Consider the following 22,127-nt stretch of genomic DNA (forward strand, 5'->3'; position numbering starts at 1 on the left):
TCGTTTCTGTATTGCAGAGCAATGAGATTTCCGTCAACAACAACAAGAAGTTTTCAGTCCCCCTATGTAATGCCACCCCAGAACCTTCCCACCATCTTGTTGCACACATGGGACATAGTGTTGGAGACATTCACATTGCACCAGGGTAATTATATATCCTAGGATAAACCATAAACAACACCTGACGCCAGTGCTTTGGCGTCTATTCTGCATGATTTCCGACCCATTTGTAAAAGAGTCCATGGTATTGTGACGTCGTACTCATCGGGAATGGACGTTTGCATCATGCAATCGTATCCTAAAACTTTTATGAGTTATATGACACCTTGTAGTCTCTTCCAATGTCGAATCAGTTCTCGAGAATACGGTTGTGGAGGATTCACCCCACTGACTCAAAAGTCGTAGATGTCGATGATCCCATGCCCCTGTCGAACGCGGATGGCCTGTTCGTTATAAGTCCTCAATACTGCCATGAATTGCAACCGATTTCATGGCTACACCACATTACTTTCACTCCGGTGCCCAAGTTGAGAAACTTCCGTGCTTGGCAAGCCTTTTGTGCTTAACGTGATGATACGGACCCGATCGGTGGTCACGATTGTCCTCCGTGGCACAATGGATGTTCTCTCTATTGTTTTCTCTCTGTTCCATAGATATCGCTAATGGATCCTTACTGGTGGTTTACTTTCAACAGAAACGCTGCAGCCTACTTCATGGTAACAGCGTATATTTACAAGAAACATGAGAGGTGATCTTCTGATCGGTACAGGAACTTCAAAATACCTGCACGACTTATCGGGTTGATGTAAAACTTCTGTTGATGAGTGTGTTATCATCATACGTGCATAAGCCTTAAATTTACTCAGCAATTTTTAGGTAATGAGCTACTCTAACATTCTAGAACAACTTTTTCATATTATGAAGGCCCTGGATCGAATCCAAGCGGCGGATTAACGACAAGGAGCGGTGTGTTGGCCAGCCTGTATGTGGTTTTTAGGCGTCTTCCGATAACCGAATAGATGAATAGGCCAGGAAAGAACCAGAAAGATACGTAACAATTTGGAAATAAGCAGAAGAACAACACCAACACCTGGAAAACAACACATGTAGATCAGTGGCTACGATATTTGTCACAGAACATGCCTACCAAATACCAACAGCCAAATGCGTATGGCACGGAAAATTCGTTTCGTTCAGTAGCGGTTATATAGATCCAATGTGATAATTATTAACGTAGTAATGATATGGAACGTGTCTGTTTAACAAAAAGTTTCTTCCCATGCTGTAATCCAAGTTTTTTTTTTAGTATTACTAATTTATATCTAAAAATTGATGTATAGAGTAGAAGGACTTGTCATTCAGAAACTCTTTTAATTTATTTTTACATGTTGGTTGCCTATGTGTCAGATGCTGTCTGGTAAACGACCAAAGATTTTCGTGGTTTGGCTGGACTCCAGCTATTATTCTGATAACATGCTTTTGTGTAATGAATACTTTTTTCCTTAATGATGAATTACCCCAAAATATGATTCCACATGAAAGCAGTGAATGAAAACAGGTATAGTAAACTAGCTTACTTATATGTTTATCCCCAAAATTTGCAGTAACCCTAATAGCATAAGTAGCTGAACTCAAACGTTTCAGCACATCATCAATATGTTTCTTCTAGTTCAATATCTCATCAGCGCAATCACCCAAAAATATGGAATATTCTACCTTAGCTACAGACTTGTGTTCGAACTGTACATTTATTATTGTTGTTGTGTCATTCGCTATACAGAACTGAATATACTGGGTTTTATCAAGATTTAATGAGAGTCCATTTGCAGAGAACCGCTTGGGGCAACAGAAGGTAAAGGTATTGCTTTAACTGGTTAATTTCGTGATATTGATTTTGAGAAATTTACATATTGCTTCCACTGGAGAAAATTCCCAATAAATGGCTGTAAAGAAAGATCTATTGCCCATCTAGAGAGGATTGTTTCTAATGTTATGACTGTTTTCCGTTTCATCTTCAGAATCTTCATATTCTGTAGAAATAAGAAAAATTAATTAAGTTAGCGGAATTACATTAATTACATGAGTTGAAAATGGAGGGAAGGGAGCCGGCAAAATTTCAAGTAATCTCATTGAATGGGAGGGGCGGGGAGCAATGCAAATCACATGTCATCTTTTTCAATCTGAGAATTATATCACTATCGTAATATATAAGAGTTTGTTTTATAAAATTAATGCTAAGCATACACAGTATTAAAATGCCCACCAATTTTCATGGCCTCTCTCTGAAGTGAACTGAATGCCTGCATGCCCGGGATTCCCCGATATGAAACAAGTGCTACACAAGTTGCATGGGGGCTTAATTATATAGATATGAAATGCAAATACTTTTTAATTTTTAGTAGCTGTCTGTCCGGTTACGAAGTCTCGTAAACGGTTGGCCCTGACTAGTTTTAGTACGCAATCTGACTGCATAGAATAACAACAAAGAATGAAAGAAAATTTCAGTTAATACAATTAATTAATTAAGCCCCCAGCAACTATAAAACCCACGAAAGCAAAACACAAGTGTAACTGTTCTGTGTCTGGAAGTGTGATTCAACGTACACATCTGGCACGGTTCTTCTTCAATAAGACAAGAAATTTTAAATACCATTTATGCTGAAGTAATTAAAAAAAATAAAAATACTATATTTGAGTAAGGAAACCAGAATTACACTCTAATACAAGAACACAAGCCAGATGCTTTGTTGACTGAACGTGTAATGACGCATTATTTAAGACATTGAAATAATAAAAAAAGGGAATTTTTTTACCTTCATATATATTGACGAAAAGCACTCTGGTCATTACAATATTTCCATTCGAACAACATCTGCTGTCTAGCCCATCAAACAACTGCATAAAACATGGAACAAACACTCCCTACTACAACATCTCAACACCGACTCACTACTACTACTCCACAAGCACTGACTACTGCCACATCTCGACAAGCACTCTCCACCACGACTTCTCGACAAGAACTGCCAGTGGAGGCAGCGGAATAAAACTCTTTGGCGCAATCTCTGGCGCTGTGGCTCAGTGTACCCACCTTTCATATGCCCTTCCTCCACAGACCAGAATTTGATGGTATTTTTGCCACCATTGGTGGTGAAAATACCACCAAATTCGTCCACAAAAATACAGACAAAAATAAAAGATAATATTAATACGTAAATATCACATAATTAGATAAAATTTTGGCTTGGCACTGACCTTTCAATAACCTAATACATAAAAAACAGTAAGCAATACAAATTCTTTCATACATGTGACTTTACATAATAGTTTACGCAATACACAAAAAATCAGTTAATACAAATGTTCACATAAAATGCTTTCAATGATTCCCACACTGATGAGCAATACTCAAGTATAGGTCGAACGAGTGTTTTGTAAGCCACCTCCTTTGTTGATGGACTACATTTTCTGAGGACTCTCCCAATGAATCTCAACCTGGTACCCGCCTTACCAACAATTAATTTTATATGATCATTCCACTTCAAATCGTTCCCCACGCATACCCCCAGATATTTTATAGAAGTAACTGCTACCAGTGTTTGTTCCGCTATCATATAATCATACAATAAAGGATCCTTCTTTCTATGTATTCGCAATACATTACATTTGTCTATGTTAAGGGTCAGTTGCCACTCCCTGCGCCAAGTGCCTATCCGCTACAGATCTTCCAGCATTTCGCTACAATTTTCTAATGCTGCATCTTCTCTGTATACTACAGCATCATCCGTGAAAAGCTGCATGGAACTTCCGACACTACCTACTAGGTCATTTATATACACTCCTGGAAATGGAAAAAAGAACACATTGACACCGGTGTGTCAGACCCACAATACTTGCTCCGGACCCTGCGAGAGGGCTGTACAAGCAATGATCACACGCACGGCACAGCGGACACACCAGGAACCGCGGTGTTGGCCGTCGAATGGCGCTAGCTGCGCAGCATTTGTGCACCGCCGCCCTCAGTGTCAGCCAGTTTGCCGTGGCATACGGAGCTCCATCGCAGTCTTTAACACTGGTAGCATGCCGCGACAGCGTGGACGTGAACCGTATGTGAAGTTGACGGACTTTGAGCGAGGGCGTATAGTGGGCATGCGGGAGGCCGGGTGGACGTACCGCCGAATTGCTCAACACGTGAGGCGTGAGGTCTCCACAGTACATCGATGTTGTCGCCAGTGGTCGGCGGAAGGTGCACGTGCCCGTCTACCTGGGACCGGACCGCAGCGACGCACGGATGCACGCCAAGACCGTAGGATCCTACGCAGTGCCGTAGGGGACCGCACCGCCACTTCCCAGCAAATTAGGGACACTGTTGCTCCTGGGGTAGCGGCGAGGACCATTCGCAACCGTCTCCATGAAGCTGGGCTACGGTCCCGCACACCGTTAGGCCGTCTTCCGCTCACGCCCCAACAACGTGCAGCCCGCCTCCAGTGGTGTCGCGACAGGCGTGAATGGAGGGACGAATGGAGACGTGTCGTCTTCAGCGATGAGAGTCGCTTCTGCCTTGGTGCCAATGATGGTCGTATGCGTGTTTGGCGCCGTGCAGGTGAGCGCCACAATCAGGACTGCATACGACCGAGGCACACAGGGCCAACACCCGGCATCATGGTGTGGGGAGCGATCTCCTACACTGGCCGTACACCACTGGTGATCGTCGATGGGACACTGAATAGTGCACGGTACATCCAAACCGTCATCGAACCCATCGTTCTACCATTCCTAGACCGGCAAGGGAACTTGCTGTTCTAACAGGACAATGCACGTCCGCATGTATCCCGTGCCACCCAACGTGCTCTAGAAGGTGTAAGTCAACTACCCTGGCCAGCAAGATCTCCGGATCTGTCCCCCATTGAGCATGTTTGGGACTGGATGAAGCGTCGTCTCACGCGATCTGCACGTCCAGCACGAACGCTGGTCCAACTGAGGCGCCAGGTGGAAATGGCATGGCAAGCCGTTCCACAGGACTACATCCAGCATCTCTACGATCGTCTCCATGGGAGAATAGCAGCCTGCATTGCTGCGAAAGGTGCATATACACTGTACTAGTGCCGACATTGTGCATGCTCTGTTGCCTGTGTCTATGTGCCTGTGGTTCTGTCAGTGTGATCATGTGATGTATCTGACCCCAGGAATGTGTCAATAAAGTTTCCCCTTCCTGGGACAATGAATTCACGGTGTTCTTATTTCAATTTCCAGGAGTGTATATTGTGAAAAGCAATGGTCCCATAACACTCCCCTGTGGCACGGCAGAGGTTACTTTAACGTCTGTAGACGTCTCTCCTTTGATAACAACATGCTGTGTTCTGTTTGCTAAAAACTCTTCAATCCAGCCACACAGCTGGTCTGATATTCCGTAGGCTCTTACTTTGTTTATCAGGCGACTGTGCTGAACTGTATCGAACGCCTTCCGGAAGTCAAGGAAAGTAGCATGTACCTGGGAGCCTGTATCTAAAATTTTCTGGGTCTCATGAACAAATAAAGCGAGTTGGGTCTCACACCATCGCTGTTTCCGGAATCCGTGTCGATTCCTACAGAGTAGATTCTGGGTATCCAAAAACGACATGATACTCGAGCAAAAAACATGTTCTAAAATTCTACAACAGATCGACGTCAGAGATATAGTAGTTTTGCGCGTCTGCTCGACGACCCTTCTTGAAGACTGGGACTACCTGTGCTCTTTTCCAATCATTTGGAACCTTCCGTTCCTCTAGAGACTTGCGGTGCACGGCTGTTAGAAAGGGCGCAAGTTCTTTCGCGTACTCTGTGTAGAATCGAATTGGTATCCCGTCAGGTCCAGTGGACTTTCCTCTGTTGAGTGATTCCAGTTGCTTTTCTGTTGCTTGGACACTTATTTCGATGTCACCCATTTTTTCGTTTGTGCGAGGATTTAGAGAAGGAGCTGCAGTGCGGTCTTCCTCTGTGAAACAGCTTTGGAAAAAGGTGTTTAGTATTTCAGCTTTACGGGTGTCATCCTCTGTTTCAATGCCATCATCATCCCGGAGTGTCTGGATATGCTGTTTCGAGCCACTTACTGAATTAACGTAACACCAGAACTTCCTAGGATTTTCTGTCAAGTCGGTACATAGAATTTTACTTTCGAATTCACTGAACGCTTCACGCATAGCCCTCCTTACGCTAACTTTGACATCGTTTAGCTTCTGTTTGTCTGAGAGGTTTTGGCTGCATTTAAACTTGGAGTGAAGCTCTCTTTGCTTTCGCAGTAGTCTCCTAACTTTGTTGTTGAACCACGGTGGGTTTTTCCCGTCCCTCACAGTTTTACTCGGCACGTACCTGTCTAAAACGCATTTTACGATTGCCTTAAACTTTTTCCATAAACACTCAACATTGTCAGTGTCGGAACAGAAATTGTCGTTTTGATCTGTTAGGTGGTCTGAAATCCGTCTTCTATTACTCTTGCTAAACAGATAAACCTTCCTCCCTTATTTTATATTCATATTAACTTCCATATTCAGGGATGCTACAACGGCCTTATGATCTCTGATTCCCTGTTCTGCACTTACAGAGTCGAAAAGTTCGGATCTGTTTGTTATCAGTAGGTCCAAGATGTTATCTCCACGATTCGGTTCTCTGTTTAATTGCTCGAGGTAATTTTCGGATAGTGCACTCAGTATAATGTCACTCGATGCTCTGTCCCTACCACCCATCCTAAACACCTGAGTGTCCCAGTCTATACCTGGTAAATTGAAATCTCCACCTAAGACTATAACATGCTGAGAAAATTTATGTGAAATGTATTCGAAATTTTCTCTCAGTTGTTCTGCCACTAATGCTGCTGAGTCAGGTGGTCGGTAAAAGGAGCCAATTATTAACCTAGTTCGGTTGTTGAGTGTAACCTCCACTCCTAATAATTTACAGGAACTATCCACTTCTACTTCACTACAGGATAAACTACTACTAACAGCGACAATCACGCCACCACCGGTTGCATGCAATCTATCCTTTCTAAACAGCGTTTGTGCCTTTGTAAAAATTTCGGCAGAATTTATCTCTGGCTTCAGCCAGCTTTCTGCACCTATAACGATTTCAGCTTCGTTGCTTCCTATCAGCGCTTGATGTTCCGGTACTTTACCAATGCAGCTTCGACAGTTTACAATTACAATACCGATTGCTGCTTGGCCCCCGCATGTCCTGACTTTGCCCCGCACCCTTTGAGGCTGTTGCCCTTTCTGTACTTGCTCGAGGCCATCTAACCTAAAAAACCGCCCAGTCCACGCCACACAACCCCTGCTACCCGTGTAGCCGCTTGCTGCGTGTAGTGGACTCCTGATCTATCCAGCGGAACCCGAAGCCCCACCACCCTATGGTGCAAGTCAAGGAATCTGCAGCCCACACGGTCGCAGAACCGTCTCAGCCTCAGATTCAGACCCTCCACTCGGCTCTGTACCAAAGGTCCGCAGTCAGTCCTGTCGACGATGCTGCAGATGGTGAGCTCTGCTTTCATCCCGCCAGTGAGACTGGCAGTCTTCACCAAATCAGATAGCCGCCGGAAGCCAGAGAGGATTTCCTCCGATCCATAGCGACACACATCATTGGTGCCGACATGAGCGACCACCTGCAGATGGGTGCACCCTGTACCCTTCATGGCATCCGGAAGGACCCTTTCCACATCTGGAATGACTCCCCCCGGTATGCACACGGAGTGCACATTGGTTTTCTTCCCCTCTCTTGCTGCCATATCCCTAAGGGGCCCCATTACGCGCCTGACGTTGGAGCTCCCAGCTACCAGTAAGCCCACCCTCTGCGACCGCCCGGATCTTGCAGACTGAGGGGCAACTTCGGGAACAGGACAAGCAGCCATGTCCGGCCGAAGATCAGTATCAGCCTGAGACAGAGCCTGAAACCGTTTCGTCAGAAAAACTGGAGAGGCCTTCCGTTCAGCCCTCCGGAATGTCTTTTGCCCCCTGCCACACCTCGAGACGATCTCCCACTCTACCACAGGCGAGGGATCAGCCTCAATGTGGGCAGTATCCCGGGCAGCCACAGACGTAGTCCGATCGGATGATGCGTGGGACGAGCTGGCCGTCCCCGAAAAACCCCCATCTGGACCCTCACAGTAATGCCCATTGGCAACAGCCTCAAGCTGTGTGACCGAAGCCAACACTGCCTGAGGGGAGGGATGCCAACTCAGCCTTTATCCGAACACAGCAGTTGCAGTCCCTATCCATGCTAAAAACTATTGTGCAAAGAACGTCTGAACTAATCTACAGAGGGCACAAACAAATCCACACAAAATTTAAACGGTTATTAAAATACAAGATTGCCCAGTAAATGCAGTAATGCTGCTACTTGCGCACTGCTGGCAGCTGCTTATCCAGCGGCGGCAGGGAGCACACTGGCTGTGACCAACCGACACTGGCCGTTCAAAACAAAAACAGAAGACAGACGACTACGCGAATTTACACTATTCAGGTACTAAAACGCGATGTTACAACTCTCAAATACTATAATACGCCAGAAATTTATGAATTAAACGATGCAAGTACCAAAAACACGCAAAGAAATTAAGAATTAAACTATGTAACAAATAAGTGAGCTAGGAGTATACGACTTTCTGCTGGCAGCTGCTTATCCAACGGCGGCAGGGAGCACACTGAGTACAAGAGAGCACCGAGGACAAAATAACATTGCAAACGTGTTTCATCAAAAAATGGAACTTAGAACCATTTCCACTCCTCATTTCGTTTTGCTGACGTCCGATTTCACCACATAAATATTGTCAAAAAATATTGACGTGATCCATATAAACCGCCTATGAAATATCTCTTCATTTTCGTGAACTACTTTTAGAGCATTTAAAACAAAATGTCGTTGTTACTGGGGCTTCCCGTCGGGTAGACCGTTCGCCTCGTGCAAGGCTTTCCGTTTGACGCCACTTCGGTAACTTGCGCGTGAATAGCCTTTTAAGACATGCAAGATAAGGCATGAAGAAATTTACATATTCATGTTTTAGCATGACGCCGGGTACGGGAGATTGCTTTACTGTGACAAGAAAATAGGAAACACTTTGCATCGTAGCAGAATTTCTTTACTTATTGTCGTAGTACAGGAGGCGCCGGCATTGACATCCAGTTTCATTGCCTATATGCCACAGAGCTAAGTTCTGTTCAATATAAACTCTGTCACTAAAAGCCGGCAAGCATTCTGCATTTGCAGCTGATTCTCGCCAAAATATTTTTGTTTGAAAACAATACTACGACTTTTTGGGTATGTAATAGTTATGTTTGTTTGGGCAAATACATTGAAACAGACTGTTGTTAGTAAGAATATAGAAGAACATCCTTGCATTAAATACAGAGCCAGAAAATGGCAGTTGATATTATAGTGTTGTATTTGCATGACCTTGTGCTGTTGCCTGGTGATAAACACGGTTCGTTTACTGCAGGTAAATGGCTCTGAGCACTATAGGACTTAACGTCTGAGGTCATCAGTCCCCTAGAACTTAAAACTACTTAAACCTAACTAACCTAAGGACATCACACACATCCACTCCCAAAGCAGGATTCGAACCTGCGACCGTAGCGGTCGCGCGGCTCCAGACTGTAGCGCCTATAACCGCTCCGCCACTCCGGCCGGCTACTGCAGAGACACATAAACAAAATACATGGCACAGAAAACGAAAATGGCTCTGAGGCAACCGTATATGTTCATCTTCAACGTGTCCATATCACCAAATAGAGAGCACAAACATTTGTGGAACGACAAAATCGTTTGCTTCCTATGGAGTGTTCTTCACAACATTTCTAATGAACATCAATACTTGATGGAATGTCCCCCTGCTCGCTCGAATCCGTCGAGGCGTATCATCGATAAGATTATGAAGGGAGCCCTGGTCCAGATTGTCTCACTCTTCAATGTCGATTCTGCGTAAAGCTTGTAGATTACGTGCTCGTTGTCGACATACAAAACAACTCGCTTCAATCGAACCCACACATGTTCAGTTCATCTCTGGGAAACAGGCTGGTCACTCTATTCAGGAGATCCCAGCATGCTGAAGGAACGTCTTCACGTGAAAAGCACGATGAGCAATTGAAGTATAATCTATCAAGATGTCTTCAAAATGTTGGTGATACGAGCCTACTATTAGTTGAGAACTTCGTTTCTGTATTGCAGAGCAATGAGATTTCCGTCAACAACAACAAGAAGTTTTCAGTCCCCCTATGTAATGCCACCCCAGAACCTTCCCACCATCTTGTTGCACACATGGGACATAGTGTTGGAGACATTCACATTGCACCAGGGTAATTATATATCCTAGGATAAACCATAAACAACACCTGACGCCAGTGCTTTGGCGTCTATTCTGCATGATTTCCGACCCATTTGTAAAAGAGTCCATGGTATTGTGACGTCGTACTCATCGGGAATGGACGTTTGCATCATGCAATCGTATCCTAAAACTTTTATGAGTTATATGACACCTTGTAGTCTCTTCCAATGTCGAATCAGTTCTCGAGAATACGGTTGTGGAGGATTCACCCCACTGACTCAAAAGTCGTAGATGTCGATGATCCCATGCCCCTGTCGAACGCGGATGGCCTGTTCGTTATAAGTCCTCAATACTGCCATGAATTGCAACCGATTTCATGGCTACACCACATTACTTTCACTCCGGTGCCCAAGTTGAGAAACTTCCGTGCTTGGCAAGCCTTTTGTGCTTAACGTGATGATACGGACCCGATCGGTGGTCACGATTGTCCTCCGTGGCACAATGGATGTTCTCTCTATTGTTTTCTCTCTGTTCCATAGATATCGCTAATGGATCCTTACTGGTGGTTTACTTTCAACAGAAACGCTGCAGCCTACTTCATGGTAACAGCGTATATTTACAAGAAACATGAGAGGTGATCTTCTGATCGGTACAGGAACTTCAAAATACCTGCACGACTTATCGGGTTGATGTAAAACTTCTGTTGATGAGTGTGTTATCATCATACGTGCATAAGCCTTAAATTTACTCAGCAATTTTTAGGTAATGAGCTACTCTAACATTCTAGAACAACTTTTTCATATTATGAAGGCCCTGGATCGAATCCAAGCGGCGGATTAACGACAAGGAGCGGTGTGTTGGCCAGCCTGTATGTGGTTTTTAGGCGTCTTCCGATAACCGAATAGATGAATAGGCCAGGAAAGAACCAGAAAGATACGTAACAATTTGGAAATAAGCAGAAGAACAACACCAACACCTGGAAAACAACACATGTAGATCAGTGGCTACGATATTTGTCACAGAACATGCCTACCAAATACCAACAGCCAAATGCGTATGGCACGGAAAATTCGTTTCGTTCAGTAGCGGTTATATAGATCCAATGTGATAATTATTAACGTAGTAATGATATGGAACGTGTCTGTTTAACAAAAAGTTTCTTCCCATGCTGTAATCCAAGTTTTTTTTTTTAGTATTACTAATTTATATCTAAAAATTGATGTATAGAGTAGAAGGACTTGTCATTCAGAAACTCTTTTAATTTATTTTTACATGTTGGTTGCCTATGTGTCAGATGCTGTCTGGTAAACGACCAAAGATTTTCGTGGTTTGGCTGGACTCCAGCTATTATTCTGATAACATGCTTTTGTGTAATGAATACTTTTTTCCTTAATGATGAATTACCCCAAAATATGATTCCACATGAAAGCAGTGAATGAAAACAGGTATAGTAAACTAGCTTACTTATATGTTTATCCCCAAAATTTGCAGTAACCCTAATAGCATAAGTAGCTGAACTCAAACGTTTCAGCACATCATCAATATGTTTCTTCTAGTTCAATATCTCATCAGCGCAATCACCCAAAAATATGGAATATTCTACCTTAGCTACAGACTTGTGTTCGAACTGTACATTTATTATTGTTGTTGTGTCATTCGCTATACAGAACTGAATATACTGGGTTTTATCAAGATTTAATGAGAGTCCATTTGCAGAGAACCGCTTGGGGCAACAGAAGGTAAAGGTATTGCTTTAACTGGCTAATTTCGTGATATTGATTTTGAGAAATTTACATATTGCTTCCACTGGAGAAAATTCCCAATAAATGGCTGTAAAGAAAGATCTATTGCCCATCTAGAGAGGATTGTTTCTAATGTTATGACTGTTTTCCGTTTCATCTTCAGAATCTTCATATTCTGTAGAAATAAGAAAAATTAATTAAGTTAGCGGAATTACATTAATTACATGAGTTGAAAATGGAGGGAAGGGAGCCGGCAAAATTTCAAGTAATCTCATTGAATGGGAGGGGCGGGGAGCAATGCAAATCACATGTCATCTTTTTCAATCTGAGAATTATATCACTATCGTAATATATAAGAGTTTGTTTTATAAAATTAATGCTAAGCATACACAGTATTAAAATGCCCACCAATTTTCATGGCCTCTCTCTGAAGTGAACTGAATGCCTGCATGCCCGGGATTCCCCGATATGAAACAAGTGCTACACAAGTTGCATGGGGGCTTAATTATATAGATATGAAATGCAAATACTTTTTAATTTTTAGTAGCTGTCTGTCCGGTTACGAAGTCTCGTAAACGGTTGGCCCTGACTAGTTTTAGTACGCAATCTGACTGCATAGAATAACAACAAAGAATGAAAGAAAATTTCAGTTAATACAATTAATTAATTAAGCCCCCAGCAACTATAAAACCCACGAAAGCAAAACACAAGTGTAACTGTTCTGTGTCTGGAAGTGTGATTCAACGTACACATCTGGCACGGTTCTTCTTCAATAAGACAAGAAATTTTAAATACCATTTATGCTGAAGTAATTAAAAAAAATAAAAATACTATATTTGAGTAAGGAAACCAGAATTACACTCTAATACAAGAACACAAGCCAGATGCTTTGTTGACTGAACGTGTAATGACGCATTATTTAAGACATTGAAATAATAAAAAAAGGGAATTTTTTTACCTTCATATATATTGACGAAAAGCACTCTGGTCATTACAATATTTCCATTCGAACAACATCTGCTGTCTAGCCCATCAAACAACTGCATAAAACATGGAACAAACACTCCCTACTACAACATCTCAACACCGACTCACTACTACTACTCCACAAGCACTGACTACTGCCACATCTCGACAAGCACTCTCCACCACGACTTCTCGACAAGAACTGCCAGTGGAGGCGGCGGAATAAAACTCTTTGGCGCAATCTCTGGCGCTGTGGCTCAGTGTAGCCACCTTTCATATGCCCTTCCTCCACAGGCCAGAATTTGATGGTATTTTTGCCACCATTGGTGGTGAAAATACCACCAAATTCGTCCACAAAAATCAGACAAAAATAAAAGATAATATTAATACGTAAATATCACATAATTAGATAAAATTTTGGCTTGGCACTGACCTTTCAATAACCTAATACATAAAAAACAGTAAGCAATACAAATTCTTTCATACATGTGACTTTACATAATAGTTTACGCAATACACAAAAAATCAGTTAATACAAATGTTCACATAAAATGCTTTCAATGATTCAAAAAAAACAAGTAGTTGATAGTTCCAGCAGTAGCACCCAGCAATGGTCAACAGGTGCAAAGACAAACGAGTGACATTATTTCAGTAGAAGCAGTTCCATCAGTGGCACCCAGCATTGTTGAACAGGTGCAGACACCAACAAATGACATCATTTCAGTAGAAGTAATTCCATCAGTGGCACCCAGTAATGTTGAGCAGGTGCAGACACCAACAAGTGACATTATATCAGTAGAAGCAGTCCATCAGTGGCACCCAGTAATGTTGAGCAGGTGCAGACACCAACAAGTGACATCATTTCAGTAGAAGCACTTCCATCAGTGGCACCCAGCAATGTTGAGCAGGTGCAGACAGCAACAAGTGACATTATTTCAGTAGAAACAGTTCCATCAGTGGCACCCAGCAATGTTGAACAAGGGCAGACACCAACAAGTGACATTATTTCAGTAGAAACAGTTCCATCAGTGGCACCCAGCAATGTTCAACAGGTGCAGACAGCAACAAGTGACATCATTTCAGTAGAAACAGTTCCATCAGTGGCACCCAGCAATGTTGAGCAGGTGCAGATACCAACAAGTGACATTGTTTCAATAGATGCCATTCCATCAGTGGCACCCAGCATTGCTGAACAGGTGCAGACACGAACAAGTGACATTATCTCAGTAGAAGCAGTCCATCAGTGGCACCCAGAAATGTTGAGCAGGTGCAGACAGCAACAAGTGACATCATTTCAGTATAAGCAGTTCCACTAGTGACACCGAGTAATGTTGAACAGGTGCAGACAGCAGTCCATAATATTCACTATCACTAATCACACTGTTCATCAGAGTTTATCAGCAGAAATTAAACATTTCCGAGTGGCACACATCAATGTTGAATAGGTGCAAGCACGAACAACAGTTTGAATGCACACACAATTGATTTTACAAAATTATTATCAATGCTCTTACACTAAACATACAAATTATAAGAAACACACAAATGATATCAGGTAATTGTCATATTAACTATTACAATACACAAATATCAGTAAACCTATAATATTTATGGGTGTCAGTGCAAGCCACAACAAACAAGTAAAATACTATTTAGGAGATAGGTCGGTACCAATTATTTGGGATTAGGAAAGGAAAACACACAAAACACACTCACTCATCTTTCATCCACATTAAGTGCTACTGTGTAACTGAATAGTGTTAACTGTGTAAATGCAATTCTGTCAAAGATTTGATGTTCCACATGTGTATCAAGTAGTAGTGGCAGCAATGTATAACAGTCGATAATAGTTAGTCAACGTCATAGTCATCATGTCAAGACCAATGTTTGCCAAGCCAGATCAAAATGTACGGTTGCTGAACAACTGTCAGTGTGCCAAGATATGCAATTACTTCCTCTCTCCAAAAAAAGTATATACTGCTTATTGATTTAACAAAGTGTGTGTAGACAATCTTCCTTCCACTTTAGTGTTCTAGTCTGCCATCTTCATCCTCCTTGTTCCATATAAACCAACAAAAAAAAAATATGCTCCTCACTTACTTTGCCTCTTATCCACCAAAACTCCAATAATCATCAGCATCACATAATCTCAATACTTCAATAATACCTCTTACGTCGATACATATAAATCTTATCATCAATATCATTTACCTTACCTCTTGTCCACCAAAACTCCAATAATCATCAACTTCACATAATCTCAATACCTCAATAATACCTCTTCAATACGTCGATACATATAAACCTTATTACCAATATCATTTCACTTCCACAACAACTCTTTCCTCTAGTCAGTCTCCTCGAACAAGTACAGATAAAATACTAGTGCAAACTTCAATTCATCATCCCATGCAATCCGAAGACACAGTGCCCACACACAACCTCTGTGTAATCCATCTGACCCAAATCTTCTACTCATTATGAATTATAAGATACATTTTGGTTACCTTGTCCGTCATTAAACAAAAGAAATGCATACATGACCTCTAACAGCCTTTAGTTTGAATAACTTTCAGTAAGTAAGTACGAGTACGGAGTGTGAATGATCAAAATATTTCAGTGTGTACACCACTTCAAGAATCATGGCAAATCAGAAACATACATGTGGAGTATTTCTTGTGTCAAGTGTCACTTCCTATTTCAATTGCTCACGAAGAATGCAGTGTAATAACTGTCAATGGTCTAACCCTAGTGTTGGTATGCCATGTCGTTAGCTTCCTTCCTATTAGCATAAATTTATACAGCTTCCATAAAACCTCCAGCTGATGTGACTTCTATGAAGTTTCTTGTACTAATGTCGTTCGTCGAATTATAGCAGTTCATTATCTTATCTTAAAAATATAAGGCACTGAGCGTAAGCAAAACATGCAATAGCGGGTAAATATACCAGTAGAGAACATAATGTGAACAAGTGGATGCAGCACAATTCCTACCACGAGGCTCTGCCAAGCAAACAATCTATAATTAATACCATGGTGTGACCCAAACTCCATGTTCGTACACCGTATATCAGCATTTCTATATACCAAATTAAAGAGTAGTTATGACAACAAACAGAAACGTGTAAATATGCAATCCATACGCAAAGCAGCAAATATGTATCTTACATAATAAACAGGTCATTAGCATCATATCAGCATAAGCAAATAAATGTTCATATGTAATCTTAATAAGTAAACACGAAGGCGCAAGCAGATAAATCACAAAGTGTAACCTACATACATAACCACATCAGCATGATTAATCAGGTGACAATTATAATTTAAATAAATAAGCACAGCAGGCACATAATAGAAAAATATGACATCAGTGAAAAAGCATAGCAGCCAAGCGATGCATAATATACATAAGTAACAACCCTGTTCATTAATCAATCATTGTCAAAATCAGTTAACACAAAGTATAAATCACGTAATCGCGAGCAGCAAATTACGTCTAAAGTACGTACCTAAGTGGAATTATGTTACCTGAAAAATATACTCAATTAATAGTTACCTTTTTAGTTTATTAGTTTCTTCTGCGAAATTACATTCTTCCTGAAAATTTCTCGATAGCAAGCCCTCTTAACGTCGGACACACACAGAATTTACCTGAAGTTCTTAAATATTTTATACAACCGTATCCGGAAAAATACTGAACGTTAATAACATAATTTATAAAGTCACCATAGCTTTATACAGAATCTAATCGGATAAATTAGACTGTGTATTTGTTTACGGCTGTCAGTGCATTCGCACTGAGCGCTCGATCAGCTGTAGGCGCGTGACGTAGGAAGTAATTGTTTGCGGTCAACGACTGCCTTGTGCGGCGCGCACACTTGACTGTTGCTTTGAGTATGTGCCGCCGCCAGAACGCAGCGCGGTATCCTTGTATTCTCTGCATGTTTACATGTAGCTGTTAGTTTCTCAAAAGTATGTCATTCCACAAAAATTTTAACGTTCGATATGTGATGTATTCCCTTAGAGCGTCGGGATTTAAGAGTTTCTACTTCGACAGTGTTATCATGAATAATTTTGCGAATTCTATATGGACCGTTATAAAGCAGAAAAAATTTTCGACACAAGCCTTTTCCTTTGTGAGACAAACGATGAGATTTAATTAACACCTTTTGACCAACTGACAAGGTTTTTAAACGACCAGGACGTTTAGCTGATTTCTCTCTTCTAGTAGCCGCAGATGCAATATTTTGCAGAGCCAGGTGGACAACTTCAGAATGCCGCAGTTTCCGTGAAGGCGGAAAAGGAACGATTTCAGAAATGCGATTTGTCGGTGCTTTGTTTTTTAATATCAGTATAGGCGGTAAAGAAGTTGAGTCATTAGGAAGTTCATTCAGAATGTTTTGAAAAATATGAAGATACTGATCCCACGTTCTGTGATTCTGATGACAATAAAGTCGACACAATTTATTGATTTCCTTCATCCATCTCTCTGAAGCGTTAGATTGAGGGTGAAAAAGTGAAATGAAAATTGGTTTAATCTTACGACGCCGTAGAGTACGAAGCCAAATTTTAGAACGAAACTGTGATCCATTATCTGATATAACTTTATCAACATGACCCACTTCTTTAAGAAAATGTTTGATGAAAGCATTAGATACTGAACGAGCTGTTGCTTTGCGTAAAGGTGTAAAACACGCATATTTTGATGTCAATTCCACTGCTACGAAAATGTACGCAAAACCATTAGTAGAATGAACCACTGGACCGAACAAATCGACTGCAGCTATGTCCTTTAATTTCGCTGGAATGATAGGAAACAACGGTGCTCTGTGAGAAATAGTTGGCGGCTTAGCCTTTTGACATAATTTGCATTTGGCAAGAACAGATCGAATACGTTTTTCCATATTACTGAAGTAACAATTTTCTCGTAATTTATGAAAGCATTTTCTGGGACCAAAGTGCGCATAACTGAAATGTGTGTACCAAATCAATTTATTGACCCACTAATCAGGAATACAAAGTAACCAAACTGAGTTGTCGACCGATTTTCGTTTAAAAAGAATATCATTGCTAACTAAATAATGCTGACTTATCGCTACGCTTTCCTTTCTCCTCCACTTCTCCTTAATGTCCTTCCAGACTGGATCCTTATTTTGCTCCTTAGCGATGTCCTGGAGCGAAGACGAAATAAAATTCTCAAACGCAACACCTTGAATATACATCAAACAATAATGGTTTTCTTTGCAGTCCTCCTCAGCACTTTGTTTCAAACCCATAGGTGCATGTGATAAAGCATCAGCAACAATATTTGAACCCTGTATGTAAACAATAATAAAATCAAATTCCTGTAGGTACAGCGCCCATCGTGACAATCTTCCATGAGTTAATTTTGTTGACATAAGAAATTCCAGAGCTCGATGATCGGTGTAAACCTTAGTATGTCTGCCAAACAAAAATGTCCGAAATTTTGTAAAAGCCCAAACAACAGCCAAAGCTTCAAGTTCCGTAATCGAATAATTCTTTTCTGATTTAGAGAGAACACGAGTTCCAAATGCAATAGTCTTCTGTACTACAACGCCGTTTTCTTCTATCTCTTGAAATAAATGTGCACCTAGGCCTTTGTATGATGAGTCCGTCGCCAAACAAAAATCTTTAGATAAATCCGGATGTGAAAGAAGTGGAGCAGCAACTAAAGCATCAAGAAGTTGTTCAAATTCTGACTGAGCTTCCTCATCCCAACACCAATTAGAATTCTTTCCAGATAGTTCACATAAACGAGGTGTGGCCAAATCGTCCAATCTAACAAAGCGTCTAAGAAAATTACAGACACCAAGGAAACTATGAACATCACGTTTTGTGGTAGGAACAGCATAATTACGAATAGCGTCTAATTTCTCTGGATCAGGAAGAATACCTTCTGTAGAAATAATGTGACCAAGAAATTTCACCTGAGAACGACCAAATTCAGATTTTTCCAAGTTCACTGTAATGCCAACTCTTGCAAAAATACGTAATAATGAATCCAAAATTTTGTTATGCTCGCTCCAAGAATGTTTAGCAATAAGAATATCGTCAACATATGAAGTAATATTGTCACGAAGATAAACAGGTAAAATTTCGTTTAAACTACGAATGAATGCTGCTGAAGATACAGTAAATCCAAACGGTAATTTCCGAAATCATTTTTGGGTAAAATAGTCATATCCGGTTATTCTTTACCGACACTCTAGATAGATTGATAGTTGAAGAGTTGTTTTGACAGATGCAAAGAATAGTAAAAGAGTAGGCTGCGGTGCAGAAAACTAAAAGGGAAATAGCACCACTACAGCTCGGGGCCCTGTGAACGCTACGGAACATATTCACTTAGTGTAGTGAATCCCCTGAGGACATTAATAGCCGCACATAATTTCCAGTTTGTGACTTAGTGGCCAGTTTCGTGGAAGTGCATACATAAATTGATCTATCCATGAACATGGATGTACGTCATTCTTAGAATTGCGAAAGATCTTAAATTTCCGAACAGTCAAAAAGTGTTTGTAGTCAAAGTTTTCGCCTCGTGGCGACAAAGACCTACCGCGTCTGTCCCAGTCCCAATGTCGATTATTGTCAAGTTCACGCGCCTGGCGCTCTCTTGTTGCATCCCGTAAATGAAACAAATTATTTTCTTCAAAGCCCTCTGCTATCTGTGATTCTAAATTTCTTCTGCTGTCTTTTCCTACTATTTCGCCTTCAATTTGTTTGACTTGCTTTCGTAATGCCTCAAATTCCCTTTTAACGCGTTCATTAAATTTTCCCTGATTTTCAACATGCTTATTTATGTTCTGGTACTCTTCGGTTTCTGAAAATGGCAATGGAGCTGTATCATCTGAATCTCTGTCCCCATCTAAACTAAAACTTGTCAGTTTATCTGAAATCTCCTCACTTCTTTCCGATAAGTCACCTATCTGTTCTTTCTGTTTATTTACGTCTTCCGTAAGTGTCACGACTCGGGTTTCAGTATTGACACATTTAGTAGTTAACTGTCCATACTGTTGTGTTAGGTTATTTATTCTGTCATTTGGTACTGATTCCTCGATTCTCTCAAATATTTCCTCCTTATCGTGTGCACGTTGTAAATTTAACTCTGAAAATTTTTGTAATATCACGCGATCTCTTTCTTCCTGTTCTCTATCCTGTTCCTTTTCTCTAATCTCTACTGCAATTAATCTATTATTGTGAGCATTCAAAATCGGTTGTACTTCTTCTCTGATTTCTTTCTTTAATTCATCTTTCATATTTTTGAAACACGTCCCTATTCGTGAATCTAACCGTGTTTCCATTGTTTCCATCTCTGTTTTAATTGTTCCTATTTGTGAGTCTAACCGTGTTGCCAAAGTTCCCATCTCTGTTTTTAATTCAGATCCTAACTGTGATCCCAGTGAGTCTAACCGTGTTTCCATTGTTCCCATCTCTGTTTTTAATTCAGATCCTGACTGTTATCCCAGTGAGTCTAACCGTGTTTCCATTGTTCCCATATCAGTTTTAATTGTTCCTATTTGTGAGTCTAACCGTGTTGCCAAAGTTCCCATCTCTGTTTTAAATTCAGATCGAAAATTTAATATTGCACTCTTCAACTGCTCCATATTAACTTGTTCGAAATTCTTTTCGCCCCTAACATTTCCCGTAAAACTAACTTCCTTCGTCATAGCAGTAAAGCTATCTGTGTTCGATACTATCCCAGAATCTTCTGTCGTTAATCTCGTATTCTGAAAATTTTTTGATTGTGAAAAAATTTGAATTGGTTCCGGACTATTTTCGCGACTTATTAAATTGTTTTCAACTTCATTATTCATCATACTGTTGTCCTGTGTTGGCGAGTTCGCCATGTCAACAATTTCGTCATTCTGACTATCCATCATTTTTGCCTTTTTCATCGATCGCGTAATCATTTACAAAATATACAAAACTGGTCACTATATGAAAATTACACACAGTGACACTTTATCATCAACAATATCATTCACACGAAATGCTTCCCTCAAACACGATGAACGAATAATTGAAATCTTCCGAACTGCACAAAATTGTCATACCCGCGTACAAGACAACAAAAATTAAATTCTGCAAAAAATACCATTAGAAGAATGACAATTACCAACTCTACACATGCAATATAGACTACAATTACTAAACTACAAATTACTACAACAATACTACTGTCTACTATTTTTACAATCAGAAGAATTCCAAGGGACGATCCGAAGCAGCGGTCGCCACGTGCATGGGGGCTTAATTATATATAAATGAAATGCAAATACTTTTTAATTTTTAGTAGCTGTCTGTCCGGTTACGAAGTCTCGTAAACGGTTGGCCCTGACTAGTTTTAGTACGCAATATGACGGCATAGAATAACAACAAAGAATGAAAGACAATTTCAGTTAATACAATTAATTAATTAAGTCCCCAGCAACTATAAAACCTACGAAACCAAAACACAAGTGTAACTGTTCTGTGTGTGGAAGTGTGATTCAACGTACACATCTGGCACGGTTCTTCTTCAATAAGGCAAGAAATTTTAAATATCATTTATACTGAAGTAATTAAAAAAAATAAAAATACTATAATTGAGTAAGGAAACCAGAATTACACTCTAATACAAGAACACAAGCCAGATGCTTTGTTGACTGAACCTGTAATGACGCATTATTTAAGACATTGAAATAATAAACAAAAAGGGAATTTTTCTACCTTCATATATATTGACGAAAAGCACTCTGATCATTACAATATTTCCATTCGAACAACATCTGCTGTCTAGCCCATCAAACAACTGCATAAAACATGGAACAAACACTCCCTACTACAACATCTCAACACCGACTCACTACTACTACTCCACAAGCACTGACTACTGCCACATCTCGACAAGCACTCTCCACCACGACTTCTCGACAAGAACTGCCAGTGGAGGCGGCGGAATAAAACTCTTTGGCGCAATCTCTGGCGCTGTGGCTCAGTGTAGCCACCTTTCAAAGTGTCAGATTTCATCCGTGGAGTTCCGTACCGCACTGGTGAATTTCACTGTCAGAGAGCCAGTCGAGATATCCTGCAACGTGTATAAAACTGGTGTTATTGTGCTCACCATCAACTTGTACC

This window comes from Schistocerca nitens, chromosome 2 (assembly GCF_023898315.1).
Source record: "Schistocerca nitens isolate TAMUIC-IGC-003100 chromosome 2, iqSchNite1.1, whole genome shotgun sequence".
In the NCBI taxonomy this organism is placed as follows: domain Eukaryota; kingdom Metazoa; phylum Arthropoda; class Insecta; order Orthoptera; family Acrididae; genus Schistocerca; species Schistocerca nitens.